A 12,612-nucleotide genomic window follows, 5' to 3' on the forward strand; every position below is an offset into this window, starting at 1 on the left:
GTTTGTGAAAGTCAAAATCTTCCAGTGCCAAAATAAAGCACCGAATTTTAATTGTTACACGATGAGGATGGGATTCGAACCCATGCATGCAGAGCACAATGGATTAGCAGTCCATCGCCTTAACCACTCGGCCACCTCATCCTGTTATTTAAATGTGGCAAATGACCTTAAAAAACTGTAGTTGCTGTAATGTAAACCCTAGATTGAAATCAATGAAAGTTAGGCAGAGCAATGGCAAGGCCATGTGTCGATCCCAACGAGACATTTAACAAATGTTTTGTCAGGCCGAGTGGTCTCCAGTGCTTGATTAAGTGTGTTGAGGTGTCGGTTCAAATCCCACTATTGAGGTTGCCCTTGGTGAAGTTATTCTTCAATACCTGAATCGTATTAGACGCACTAGGATTGCGACGGGATTCTATATTCATGTGGGGCCATGTAAGAGAGGAAATAAAAAATGTTTTGTGAAGAGGTTGGTGTTATAATCCACACATGCAGTTCATCGCCTTCACCACTCAGATACCAAGTCCTGTGCTCTCGCTGTGGCAGTCAGCAATTTTACCAGTGTTTGTGAAAGTCAAAATCTTCCAGTGCCAAAATAAAGCACCGAATTTTAATTGTTACACGATGAGATTCTAACCCATGCATGTAGAGCACAATGGATAAGCAGTCCATCGCCTTAACCACTCATCCACCTCATCCTGTTATTTAAATGTGGCAAATGACCTTAAAAAACTGTAGTTGCTGTAATGTAAACCCTAGATTGAAATCAATGAAAGTTAGGCAGAGCAATGGCAAGGCCATGTGTCGATCCCAACGAGACATTTAACAAATGTTTTGTCAGGCCGAGTGGTCTCCAGTGCTTGATTAAGTGTGTTGAGGTGTCGGTTCAAATCCCACTATTGAGGTTGCCCTTGGTGAAGTTATTCTTCAATACCTGAATCTTATTAGTCGCTCTAGGATTGCGCAGGGATTCTATTTTCATGTGGGGCCATGTAAGAGAGGAAATAACAGATGTTGTGTGAAGAGGTTGGTGTTATAATCCACACATGCAGTTCATCGCCTTCACCACTCAGATACCAAGTCCTGTGCTATCGCTGTGGCAGTGAGCAATTTTACCAGTGTTTGTGAAAGTCAAAATCTTCCAGTGCCAAAATAAAGCACCGAATTTTAATTGTTACACGATGAGGATGGGATTCGAACCCATGCATGCAGAGCACAATGGATTAGCAGTCCATCGCCTTAACCACTCGGCCACCTCATCCTGTTTTTTGGGAGTTGCAAATGACCTTAAAAGACTGTAGTTGCTGTATGTAAACCCTAGATTGAAATCAATGAAAGTTATGCAGAGCAATGGCAAGGACATGTGTCGATCCCATCGAGACATTTAACAAATGTTTTGTCAGGCCGAGTGGTCTCAAGTGCTTGATTAAGTGTTTTGAGCTGTCGGTTCAAATCCCACCATTGAGGTTGCCCTTGGTGAAGCTATTCTTCAATACCTGAATCGTATTAGTCGCACTAGGATTGCGACGGGATTCTATATTCATGTGGGGCCATGTAAGAGAGGAAATAACAAATGTTTTGTGAAGAGGTTGGTGTTATAATCCACACATGCAGTTCATCGCCTTCACCACTCAGATACCAAGTCCTGTGCTCTCGCTGTGGCAGTCAGCAATTTTACCAGTGTTTGTGAAAGTCAAAATCTTCCAGTGCCAAAATAAAGCACCGAATTTTAATTGTTACACGATGAGGATGGGATTCGAACCCATGCATGCAGAGCACAATGGATTAGCAGTCCATCGCCTTAACCACTCGGCCACCTCATCCTGTTATTTACATGTGGCAAATGACCTTAAAAAACTGTAGTTGCTATATGTAAACCCTAGATTGAAATCAATGAAAGATAGGCAGAGCAATGGCAGGGCCATGTGTCGATCCCAACGAGACATTTAACAAATGTTTTGTCAGGCCGAGTGGTCTCCAGTGCTTGATTAAGTGTGTTGAGGTGTCGGTTCAAATCCCACTATTGAGGTTGCCCTTGGTGAAGTTATTCTTCAATACCTGAATCTTATTAGTCGCTCTAGGATTGCGCAGGGATTCTATTTTCATGTGGGGCCATGTAAGAGAGGAAATAACAAATGTTGTGTGAAGAGGTTGGTGTTATAATCCACACATGCAGTTCATCGCCTTCACCACTCAGATACCAAGTCCTGTGCTCTCGCTGTGGCAGTCAGCAATTTTACCAGTGTTTGTGAAAGTCAAAATCTTCCAGTGCCAAAATAAAGCACCGAATTTTAATTGTTACACGATGAGATTCTAACCCATGCATGTAGAGCACAATGGATAAGCAGTCCATCGCCTTAACCACTCATCCACCTCATCCTGTTATTTAAATGTGGCAAATGACCTTAAAAAACTGTAGTTGCTGTAATGTAAACCCTAGATTGAAATCAATGAAAGTTAGGGAGAGCAATGGCAAGGCCATGTGTCGATCCCAACGAGACATTTAACAAATGTTTTGTCAGGCCGAGTGGTCTCCAGTGCTTGATTAAGTGTGTTGAGGTGTCGGTTCAAATCCCACTATTGAGGTTGCCCTTGGTGAAGTTATTCTTCAATACCTGAATCTTATTAGTCGCTCTAGGATTGCGCAGGGATTCTATTTTCATGTGGGGCCATGTAAGAGAGGAAATAACAAATGTTGTGTGAAGAGGTTGGTGTTATAATCCACACATGCAGTTCATCGCCTTCACCACTCAGATACCAAGTCCTGTGCTCTCGCTGTGGCAGTCAGCAATTTTACCAGTGTTTGTGAAAGTCAAAATCTTCCAGTGCCAAAATAAAGCACCGAATTTTAATTGTTACACGATGAGATTCTAACCCATGCATGTAGAGCACAATGGATAAGCAGTCCATCGCCTTAACCACTCATCCACCTCATCCTGTTATTTAAATGTGGCAAATGACCTTAAAAAACTGTAGTTGCTGTAATGTAAACCCTAGATTGAAATCAATGAAAGTTAGGGAGAGCAATGGCAAGGCCATGTGTCGATCCCAACGAGACATTTAACAAATGTTTTGTCAGGCCGAGTGGTCTCCAGTGCTTGATTAAGTGTGTTGAGGTGTCGGTTCAAATCCCACTATTGAGGTTGCCCTTGGTGAAGTTATTCTTCAATACCTGAATCTTATTAGTCGCTCTAGGATTGCGCAGGGATTCTATTTTCATGTGGGGCCATGTAAGAGAGGAAATAACAGATGTTGTGTGAAGAGGTTGGTGTTATAATCCACACATGCAGTTCATCGCCTTCACCACTCAGATACCAAGTCCTGTGCTATCGCTGTGGCAGTGAGCAATTTTACCAGTGTTTGTGAAAGTCAAAATCTTCCAGTGCCAAAATAAAGCACCGAATTTTAATTGTTACACGATGAGGATGGGATTCGAACCCATGCATGCAGAGCACAATGGATTAGCAGTCCATCGCCTTAACCACTCGGCCACCTCATCCTGTTATTTAAATGTGGCAAATGACCTTAAAAAACTGTAGTTGCTGTAATGTAAACCCTAGATTGAAATCAATGAAAGTTAGGCAGAGCAATGGCAAGGCCATGTGTCGATCCCAACGAGACATTTAACAAATGTTTTGTCAGGCCGAGTGGTCTCCAGTGCTTGATTAAGTGTGTTGAGGTGTCGGTTCAAATCCCACTATTGAGGTTGCCCTTGGTGAAGTTATTCTTCAATACCTGAATCGTATTAGACGCACTAGGATTGCGACGGGATTCTATATTCATGTGGGGCCATGTAAGAGAGGAAATAAAAAATGTTTTGTGAAGAGGTTGGTGTTATAATCCACACATGCAGTTCATCGCCTTCACCACTCAGATACCAAGTCCTGTGCTCTCGCTGTGGCAGTCAGCAATTTTACCAGTGTTTGTGAAAGTCAAAATCTTCCAGTGCCAAAATAAAGCACCGAATTTTAATTGTTACACGATGAGATTCTAACCCATGCATGTAGAGCACAATGGATAAGCAGTCCATCGCCTTAACAACTCATCCACCTCATCCTGTTATTTAAATGTGGCAAATGACCTTAAAAAACTGTAGTTGCTGTAATGTAAACCCTAGATTGAAATCAATGAAAGTTAGGCAGAGCAATGGCAAGGCCATGTGTCGATCCCAACGAGACATTTAACAAATGTTTTGTCAGGCCGAGTGGTCTCCAGTGCTTGATTAAGTGTGTTGAGGTGTCGGTTCAAATCCCACTATTGAGGTTGCCCTTGGTGAAGTTATTCTTCAATACCTGAATCTTATTAGTCGCTCTAGGATTGCGCAGGGATTCTATTTTCATGTGGGGCCATGTAAGAGAGGAAATAACAGATGTTGTGTGAAGAGGTTGGTGTTATAATCCACACATGCAGTTCATCGCCTTCACCACTCAGATACCAAGTCCTGTGCTATCGCTGTGGCAGTGAGCAATTTTACCAGTGTTTGTGAAAGTCAAAATCTTCCAGTGCCAAAATAAAGCACCGAATTTTAATTGTTACACGATGAGGATGGGATTCGAACCCATGCATGCAGAGCACAATGGATTAGCAGTCCATCGCCTTAACCACTCGGCCACCTCATCCTGTTATTTACATGTGGCAAATGACCTTAAAAAAACTGTAGTTGCTATATGTAAACCCTAGATTGAAATCAATGAAAGATAGGCAGAGCAATGGCAGGGCCATGTGTCGATCCCAACGAGACATTTAACAAATGTTTTGTCAGGCCGAGTGGTCTCAAGTGCTTGATTAAGTGTGTTGAGCTGTCGGTTCAAATCCAACCATTGAGGTTGCCCTTGGTGAAGCTATTCTTCAATACCTGAATCGTATTAGTCGCACTAGGATTGTGCAGGGACTCTACATTCATGTGGGGCCATGTAAGAGAGGAAATAACAAATGTTTTGTGAAGAGGTTGGTGTTATAATCCACACATGCAGTTCATCGCCTTCACCACTCAGATACCAAGTCCTGTGCTATCGCTGTGGCAGTCAGCAATTTTACCAGTGTTTGTGAAAGTCAAAATCTTCCAGTGCCAAAATAAAGCACCAAATTTTAATTGTTACACGATGAGGATGGGATTCGAACCCATGCATGCAGAGCACAATGGATTAGCAGTCCATCGCCTTAACCACTCGGCCACCTCATCCTGTTTTTTGGGAGTTGCAAATGACCTTAAAAGACTGTAGTTGCTGTATGTAAACCCTAGATTGAAATCAATGAAAGTTATGCAGAGCAATGGCAAGGACATGTGTCAATCCCATCGAGACATTTAACAAATGTTTTGTCAGGCCGAGTGGTCTCAAGTGCTTGATTAAGTGTTTTGAGCTGTCGGTTCAAATCCCACCATTGAGGTTGCCCTTGGTGAAGCTATTCTTCAATACCTGAATCGTATTAGACGCACTAGGATTGCGACGGGATTCTATATTCATGTGGGGCCATGTAAGAGAGGAAATAAAAAATGTTTTGTGAAGAGGTTGGTGTTATAATCCACACATGCAGTTCATCGCCTTCACCACTCAGATACCAAGTCCTGTGCTCTCGCTGTGGCAGTCAGCAATTTTACCAGTGTTTGTGAAAGTCAAAATCTTCCAGTGCCAAAATAAAGCACCGAATTTTAATTGTTACACGATGAGATTCTAACCCATGCATGTAGAGCACAATGGATAAGCAGTCCATCGCCTTAACCACTCATCCACCTCATCCTGTTATTTAAATGTGGCAAATGACCTTAAAAAACTGTAGTTGCTGTAATGTAAACCCTAGATTGAAATCAATGAAAGTTAGGCAGAGCAATGGCAAGGCCATGTGTCGATCCCAACGAGACATTTAACAAATGTTTTGTCAGGCCGAGTGGTCTCCAGTGCTTGATTAAGTGTGTTGAGGTGTCGGTTCAAATCCCACTATTGAGGTTGCCCTTGGTGAAGTTATTCTTCAATACCTGAATCTTATTAGTCGCTCTAGGATTGCACAGGGATTCTATTTTCATGTGGGGCCATGTAAGAGAGGAAATAACAGATGTTGTGTGAAGAGGTTGGTGTTATAATCCACACATGCAGTTCATCGCCTTCACCACTCAGATACCAAGTCCTGTGCTCTCACTGTGGCAGTCAGCAGTTTTACCAGTGTTTGTGAAAGTCAAAATCTTCCAGTGCCAAAACAAATCACAGAATTTTAATTGTTACACGATGGGGATGGGATTCGAACCCATGCATGCAGAGCACAATGGATTAGCAGTCCATCGCCTTAACCACTCGGCCACCCCATCCTGTATTTTAGAAGTGGAAAATGACCTTAAAAAACTGTAGTTGCTCTCTGTAAACCCTAGATTGAAATCAATGAAAGTTAGGCAGAGCAATGGCAAGGCCATGTGTCGATCCCATCGAGACATTTAACAAATGTTTTGTCAGGCCGAGTGGTCTCAAGTGCTTGATTAAGTGTGTTGAGGTGTCGGTTCAAATCCAACCATTGAGGTTGCCCTTGGTGAAGCTATTCTTCAATACCTGAATCGTATTAGTCGCACTAGGATTGTGCAGGGACTCTACATTCATGTGGGGCCATGTAAGAGAGGAAATAACAAATGTTTTTTGAAGAGGTTGGTGTTATAATCCACACATGCAGTTCATCGCCTTCACCACTCAGATACCAAGTCCTGTGCTCTCGCTGTGGCAGTCAGCAATTTTACCAGTGTTTGTGAAAGTCAAAATCTTCCAGTGCCAAAATAAAGCACCGAATTTTAATTGTTACACGATGAGATTCTAACCCATGCATGTAGAGCACAATGGATAAGCAGTCCATCGCCTTAACCACTCATCCACCTCATCCTGTTATTTAAATGTGGCAAATGACCTTAAAAAACTGTAGTTGCTGTAATGTAAACCCTAGATTGAAATCAATGAAAGTTAGGCAGAGCAATGGCAAGGCCATGTGTCGATCCCAACGAGACATTTAACAAATGTTTTGTCAGGCCGAGTGGTCTCAAGTGCTTGATTAAGTGTGTTGAGGTGTCGGTTCAAATCCAACCATTGAGGTTGCCCTTGGTGAAGCTATTCTTCAATACCTGAATCGTATTAGTCGCACTAGGATTGTGCAGGGACTCTACATTCATGTGGGGCCATGTAAGAGAGGAAATAACAAATGTTTTGTGAAGAGGTTGGTGTTATAATCCACACATGCAGTTCATCACCTTCACCACTCAGATACCAAGTCCTGTGCTATCGCTGTGGCAGTCAGCAATTTTACCAGTGTTTGTGAAAGTCAAAATCTTCCAGTGCCAAAATAAAGCACCGAATTTTAATTGTTACACGATGAGGATGGGATTCAAACCCATGCATGCAGAGCACAATGGATTAGCAGTCCATCGCCTTAACCACTCGGCCACCTCATCCTGTTTTTTAGAAGTTGCAAATGACCTTAAAATACTGTAGTTGCTGTATGTAAACCCTAGATTGAAATCAATGAAAGTTATGCAGAGCAATGGCAAGGCCATGTGTCTATCCCATCGAGACATTTAACAAATGTTTTGTCAGGCCGAGTGGTCTCCAGTGCTTGATTAAGTGTGTTGAGGTGTCGGTTCAAATCCCACTATTGAGGTTGCCCTTGGTGAAGTTATTCTTCAATACCTGAATCTTATTAGTCGCTCTAGGATTGCGCAGGGATTCTATTTTCATGTGGGGCCATGTAAGAGAGGAAATAACAAATGTTGTGTGAAGAGGTTGGTGTTATAATCCACACATGCAGTTCATCGCCTTCACCACTCAGATACCAAGTCCTGTGCTCTCGCTGTGGCAGTCAGCAATTTTACCAGTGTTTGTGAAAGTCAAAATCTTCCAGTGCCAAAATAAAGCACCGAATTTTAATTGTTACACGATGAGATTCTATCCCATGCATGTAGAGCACAATGGATAAGCAGTCCATCGCCTTAACCACTCATCCACCTCATCCTGTTATTTAAATGTGGCAAATGACCTTAAAAAACTGTAGTTGCTGTAATGTAAACCCTAGATTGAAATCAATGAAAGTTAGGCAGAGCAATGGCAAGGCCATGTGTCGATCCCAACGAGACATTTAACAAATGTTTTGTCAGGCCGAGTGGTCTCAAGTGCTTGATTAAGTGTGTTGAGGTGTCGGTTCAAATCCAACCATTGAGGTTGCCCTTGGTGAAGCTATTCTTCAATACCTGAATCGTATTAGTCGCACTAGGATTGTGCAGGGACTCTACATTCATGTGGGGCCATGTAAGAGAGGAAATAACAAATGTTTTGTGAAGAGGTTGGTGTTATAATCCACATATGCAGTTCATCGCCTTCACCACTCAGATACCAAGTCCTGTGCTATCGCTGTGGCAGTCAGCAATTTTACCAGTGTTTGTGAAAGTCAAAATCTTCCAGTGCCAAAACAAATCACAGAATTTTAATTGTTACACGATGGGGATGGGATTCGAACCCATGCATGCAGAGCACAATGGATTAGCAGTCCATCGCCTTAACCACTCGGCCACCTCATCCTGTTATTTACATGTGGCAAATGACCTTAAAAAACTGTAGTTGCTATATGTAAACCCTAGATTGAAATCAATGAAAGATAGGCAGAGCAATGGCAAGGACAAGTGTCGATCCCATCAAGACATTTAAAAAATGTTTTGTCAGGCCGAGTGGTCTCAAGTGCTTGATTAAGTGTTTTGAGCTGTCGGTTCAAATCCCACCATTGAGGTTGCCCTTGGTGAAGCTATTCTTCAATACCTGAATCGTATTAGTCGCACTAGGATTGTGCAGGGACTCTACATTCATGTGGGGCATGTAAGAGAGGAAATAACAAATGTTTTGTGAAGAGGTTGGTGTTATAATCCACACATGCAGTTCATCGCCTTCACCACTCAGATACCAAGTCCTGTGCTCTCGCTGTGGCAGTCAGCAATTTTACCAGTGTTTGTGAAAGTCAAAATCTTCCAGTGCCAAAATAAAGCACCGAATTTTAATTGTTACACGATGAGATTCTAACCCATGCATATAGAGCACAATGGATAAGCAGTCCATCGCCTTAACCACTCGGCCACCCCATCCTGTATTTTAGAAGTGGAAAATGACCTTAAAAAACTGTAGTTGCTCTCTGTAAACCCTAGATTGAAATCAATGAAAGTTAGGCAGAGCAATGGCAAGGCCATGTGTCGATCCCATCGAGACATTTAACAAATGTTTTGTCAGGCCGAGTGGTCTCAAGTGCTTGATTAAGTGTGTTGAGGTGTCGGTTCAAATCCAACCATTGAGGTTGCCCTTGGTGAAGCTATTCTTCAATACCTGAATCGTATTAGTCGCACTAGGATTGTGCAGGGACTCTACATTCATGTGGGGCCATGTAAGAGAGGAAATAACAAATGTTTTGTGAAGAGGTTGGTGTTATAATGCACACATGCAGTTCATCGCCTTCACCACTCAGATACCAAGTCCTGTGCTCTCACTGTGGCAGTCAGCAATTTTACCAGTGTTTGTGAAAGTCAAAATCTTCCAGTGCCAAAATAAAGCACCAAATTTTAATTGTTACACGATGAGGATGGGATTCGAACCCATGCATGCAGAGCACAATGGATTAGCAGTCCATCGCCTTAACCACTCGGCCACCTCATCCTGTTTATTGGGAGTTGCAAATGACCTTAAAAGACTGTAGTTGCTGTATGTAAACCCTAGATTGAAATCAATGAAAGTTATGCAGAGCAATGGCAAGGCCATGTGTCGATCCCATCGAGACATTTAACAAATGTTTTGTCAGGCCGAGTGGTCTCAAGTGCTTGATTAAGTGTTTTGAGCTGTCGGTTCAAATCCCACCATTGAGGTTGCCCTTGGTGAAGCTATTCTTCAATACCTGAATCGTATTAGACGCACTAGGATTGCGACGGGATTCTATATTCATGTGGGGCCATGTAAGAGAGGAAATAAAAAATGTTTTGTGAAGAGGTTGGTGTTATAATCCACACATGCAGTTCATCGCCTTCACCACTCAGATACCAAGTCCTGTGCTCTCGCTGTGGCAGTCAGCAATTTTACCAGTGTTTGTGAAAGTCAAAATCTTCCAGTGCCAAAATAAAGCACCGAATTTTAATTGTTACACGATGAGATTCTAACCCATGCATGTAGAGCACAATGGATAAGCAGTCCATCGCCTTAACCACTCATCCACCTCATCCTGTTATTTAAATGTGGCAAATGACCTTAAAAAACTGTAGTTGCTGTAATGTAAACCCTAGATTGAAATCAATGAAAGTTAGGCAGAGCAATGGCAAGGCCATGTGTCGATCCCAACGAGACATTTAACAAATGTTTTGTCAGGCCGAGTGGTCTCAAGTGCTTGATTAAGTGTGTTGAGGTGTCGGTTCAAATCCAACCATTGAGGTTGCCCTTGGTGAAGCTATTCTTCAATACCTGAATCGTATTAGTCGCACTAGGATTGTGCAGGGACTCTACATTCATGTGGGGCCATGTAAGAGAGGAAATAACAAATGTTTTGTGAAGAGGTTGGTGTTATAATCCACACATGCAGTTCATCACCTTCACCACTCAGATACCAAGTCCTGTGCTATCGCTGTGGCAGTCAGCAATTTTACCAGTGTTTGTGAAAGTCAAAATCTTCCAGTGCCAAAATAAAGCACCAAATTTTAATTGTTACACGATGAGGATGGGATTCAAACCCATGCATGCAGAGCACAATGGATTAGCAGTCCATCGCCTTAACCACTCGGCCACCTCATCCTGTTTTTTAGAAGTTGCAAATGACCTTAAAATACTGTAGTTGCTGTATGTAAACCCTAGATTGAAATCAATGAAAGTTATGCAGAGCAATGGCAAGGAACATGTGTCTATCCCATCGAGACATTTAACAAATGTTTTGTCAGGCCGAGTGGTCTCCAGTGCTTGATTAAGTGTGTTGAGGTGTCGGTTCAAATCCCACTATTGAGGTTGCCCTTGGTGAAGTTATTCTTCAATACCTGAATCTTATTAGTCGCTCTAGGATTGCGCAGGGATTCTATTTTCATGTGGGGCCATGTAAGAGAGGAAATAACAAATGTTGTGTGAAGAGGTTGGTGTTATAATCCACACATGCAGTTCATCGCCTTCACCACTCAGATACCAAGTCCTGTGCTCTCGCTGTGGCAGTCAGCAATTTTACCAGTGTTTGTGAAAGTCAAAATCTTCCAGTGCCAAAATAAAGCACCGAATTTTAATTGTTACACGATGAGATTCTATCCCATGCATGTAGAGCACAATGGATAAGCAGTCCATCGCCTTAACCACTCATCCACCTCATCCTGTTATTTAAATGTGGCAAATGACCTTAAAAAACTGTAGTTGCTGTAATGTAAACCCTAGATTGAAATCAATGAAAGTTAGGCAGAGCAATGGCAAGGCCATGTGTCGATCCCAACGAGACATTTAACAAATGTTTTGTCAGGCCGAGTGGTCTCAAGTGCTTGATTAAGTGTGTTGAGGTGTCGGTTCAAATCCAACCATTGAGGGTGCCCTTGGTGAAGCTATTCTTCAATACCTGAATCGTATTAGTCGCACTAGGATTGTGCAGGGACTCTACATTCATGTGGGGCCATGTAAGAGAGGAAATAACAAATGTTTTGTGAAGAGGTTGGTGTTATAATCCACATATGCAGTTCATCGCCTTCACCACTCAGATACCAAGTCCTGTGCTATCGCTGTGGCAGTCAGCAATTTTACCAGTGTTTGTGAAAGTCAAAATCTTCCAGTGCCAAAATAAAGCACCGAATTTTAATTGTTACACGATGAGGATGGGATTCGAACCCATGCATGCAGAGCACAATGGATTAGCAGTCCATCGCCTTAACCACTCGGCCACCTCATCCTGTTTTTTGGGAGTTGCAAATGACCTTAAAAGACTGTAGTTGCTGTATGTAAACCCTAGATTGAAATCAATGAAAGTTATGCAGAGCAATGGCAAGGACATGTGTCGATCCCATCGAGACATTTAACAAATGTTTTGTCAGGCCGAGTGGTCTCAAGTGCTTGATTAAGTGTTTTGAGCTGTCGGTTCAAATCCCACCATTGAGGTTGCCCTTGGTGAAGCTATTCTTCAATACCTGAATCGTATTAGTCGCACTAGGATTGCGACGGGATTCTATATTCATGTGGGGCCATGTAAGAGAGGAAATAACAAATGTTTTGTGAAGAGGTTGGTGTTATAATCCACACATGCAGTTCATCGCCTTCACCACTCAGATACCAAGTCCTGTGCTCTCGCTGTGGCAGTCAGCAATTTTACCAGTGTTTGTGAAAGTCAAAATCTTCCAGTGCCAAAATAAAGCACCGCATTTTAATTGTTACACGATGAGATTCTAACCCATGCATGTAGAGCACAATGGATAAGCAGTCCATCGCCTTAACCACTCATCCACCTCATCCTGTTATTTAAATGTGGCAAATGACCTTAAAAAACTGTAGTTGCTGTAATGTAAACCCTAGATTGAAATCAATGAAAGTTAGGCAGAGCAATGGCAAGGCCATGTGTCGATCCCAACGAGACATTTAACAAATGTTTTGTCAGGCCGAGTGGTCTCAAGTG

General features: G+C 42.5%; 12 non-coding genes across 12 annotated transcripts; all 12 read right to left on the reverse strand.

The window, feature by feature from the left end:
* Positions 1–59: 59 nt before the first annotated feature.
* On the reverse strand, positions 60–141 carry trnas-gcu. The gene has a single exon. It is a non-coding gene; the product is annotated as a tRNA-Ser (tRNA).
* A 1,038-nt stretch (positions 142–1,179) lies between these two features.
* Positions 1,180–1,261, reverse strand: trnas-gcu. Its single transcript has one exon. It is a non-coding gene; the product is annotated as a tRNA-Ser (tRNA).
* A 480-nt stretch (positions 1,262–1,741) lies between these two features.
* Positions 1,742–1,823, reverse strand: trnas-gcu. Its single transcript has one exon. It is a non-coding gene; the product is annotated as a tRNA-Ser (tRNA).
* A 1,594-nt stretch (positions 1,824–3,417) lies between these two features.
* Positions 3,418–3,499, reverse strand: trnas-gcu. Its single transcript has one exon. It is a non-coding gene; the product is annotated as a tRNA-Ser (tRNA).
* Positions 3,500–4,537: 1,038 nt separating this feature from the next.
* Positions 4,538–4,619, reverse strand: trnas-gcu. Its single transcript has one exon. It is a non-coding gene; the product is annotated as a tRNA-Ser (tRNA).
* A 481-nt stretch (positions 4,620–5,100) lies between these two features.
* Positions 5,101–5,182, reverse strand: trnas-gcu. Its single transcript has one exon. It is a non-coding gene; the product is annotated as a tRNA-Ser (tRNA).
* A 1,037-nt stretch (positions 5,183–6,219) lies between these two features.
* trnas-gcu lies at positions 6,220–6,301 on the reverse strand. Its single transcript has one exon. It is a non-coding gene; the product is annotated as a tRNA-Ser (tRNA).
* Positions 6,302–7,338: 1,037 nt separating this feature from the next.
* trnas-gcu lies at positions 7,339–7,420 on the reverse strand. The gene has a single exon. It is a non-coding gene; the product is annotated as a tRNA-Ser (tRNA).
* A 1,037-nt stretch (positions 7,421–8,457) lies between these two features.
* On the reverse strand, positions 8,458–8,539 carry trnas-gcu. The gene has a single exon. It is a non-coding gene; the product is annotated as a tRNA-Ser (tRNA).
* A 1,035-nt stretch (positions 8,540–9,574) lies between these two features.
* On the reverse strand, positions 9,575–9,656 carry trnas-gcu. The gene has a single exon. It is a non-coding gene; the product is annotated as a tRNA-Ser (tRNA).
* Positions 9,657–10,693: 1,037 nt separating this feature from the next.
* trnas-gcu lies at positions 10,694–10,775 on the reverse strand. The gene has a single exon. It is a non-coding gene; the product is annotated as a tRNA-Ser (tRNA).
* Positions 10,776–11,813: 1,038 nt separating this feature from the next.
* On the reverse strand, positions 11,814–11,895 carry trnas-gcu. Its single transcript has one exon. It is a non-coding gene; the product is annotated as a tRNA-Ser (tRNA).
* Positions 11,896–12,612: the final 717 nt, after the last annotated feature.

This window comes from Oncorhynchus mykiss, unplaced genomic scaffold (assembly GCF_013265735.2).
Source record: "Oncorhynchus mykiss isolate Arlee unplaced genomic scaffold, USDA_OmykA_1.1 un_scaffold_367, whole genome shotgun sequence".
In the NCBI taxonomy this organism is placed as follows: Eukaryota; Metazoa; Chordata; class Actinopteri; order Salmoniformes; family Salmonidae; genus Oncorhynchus; species Oncorhynchus mykiss.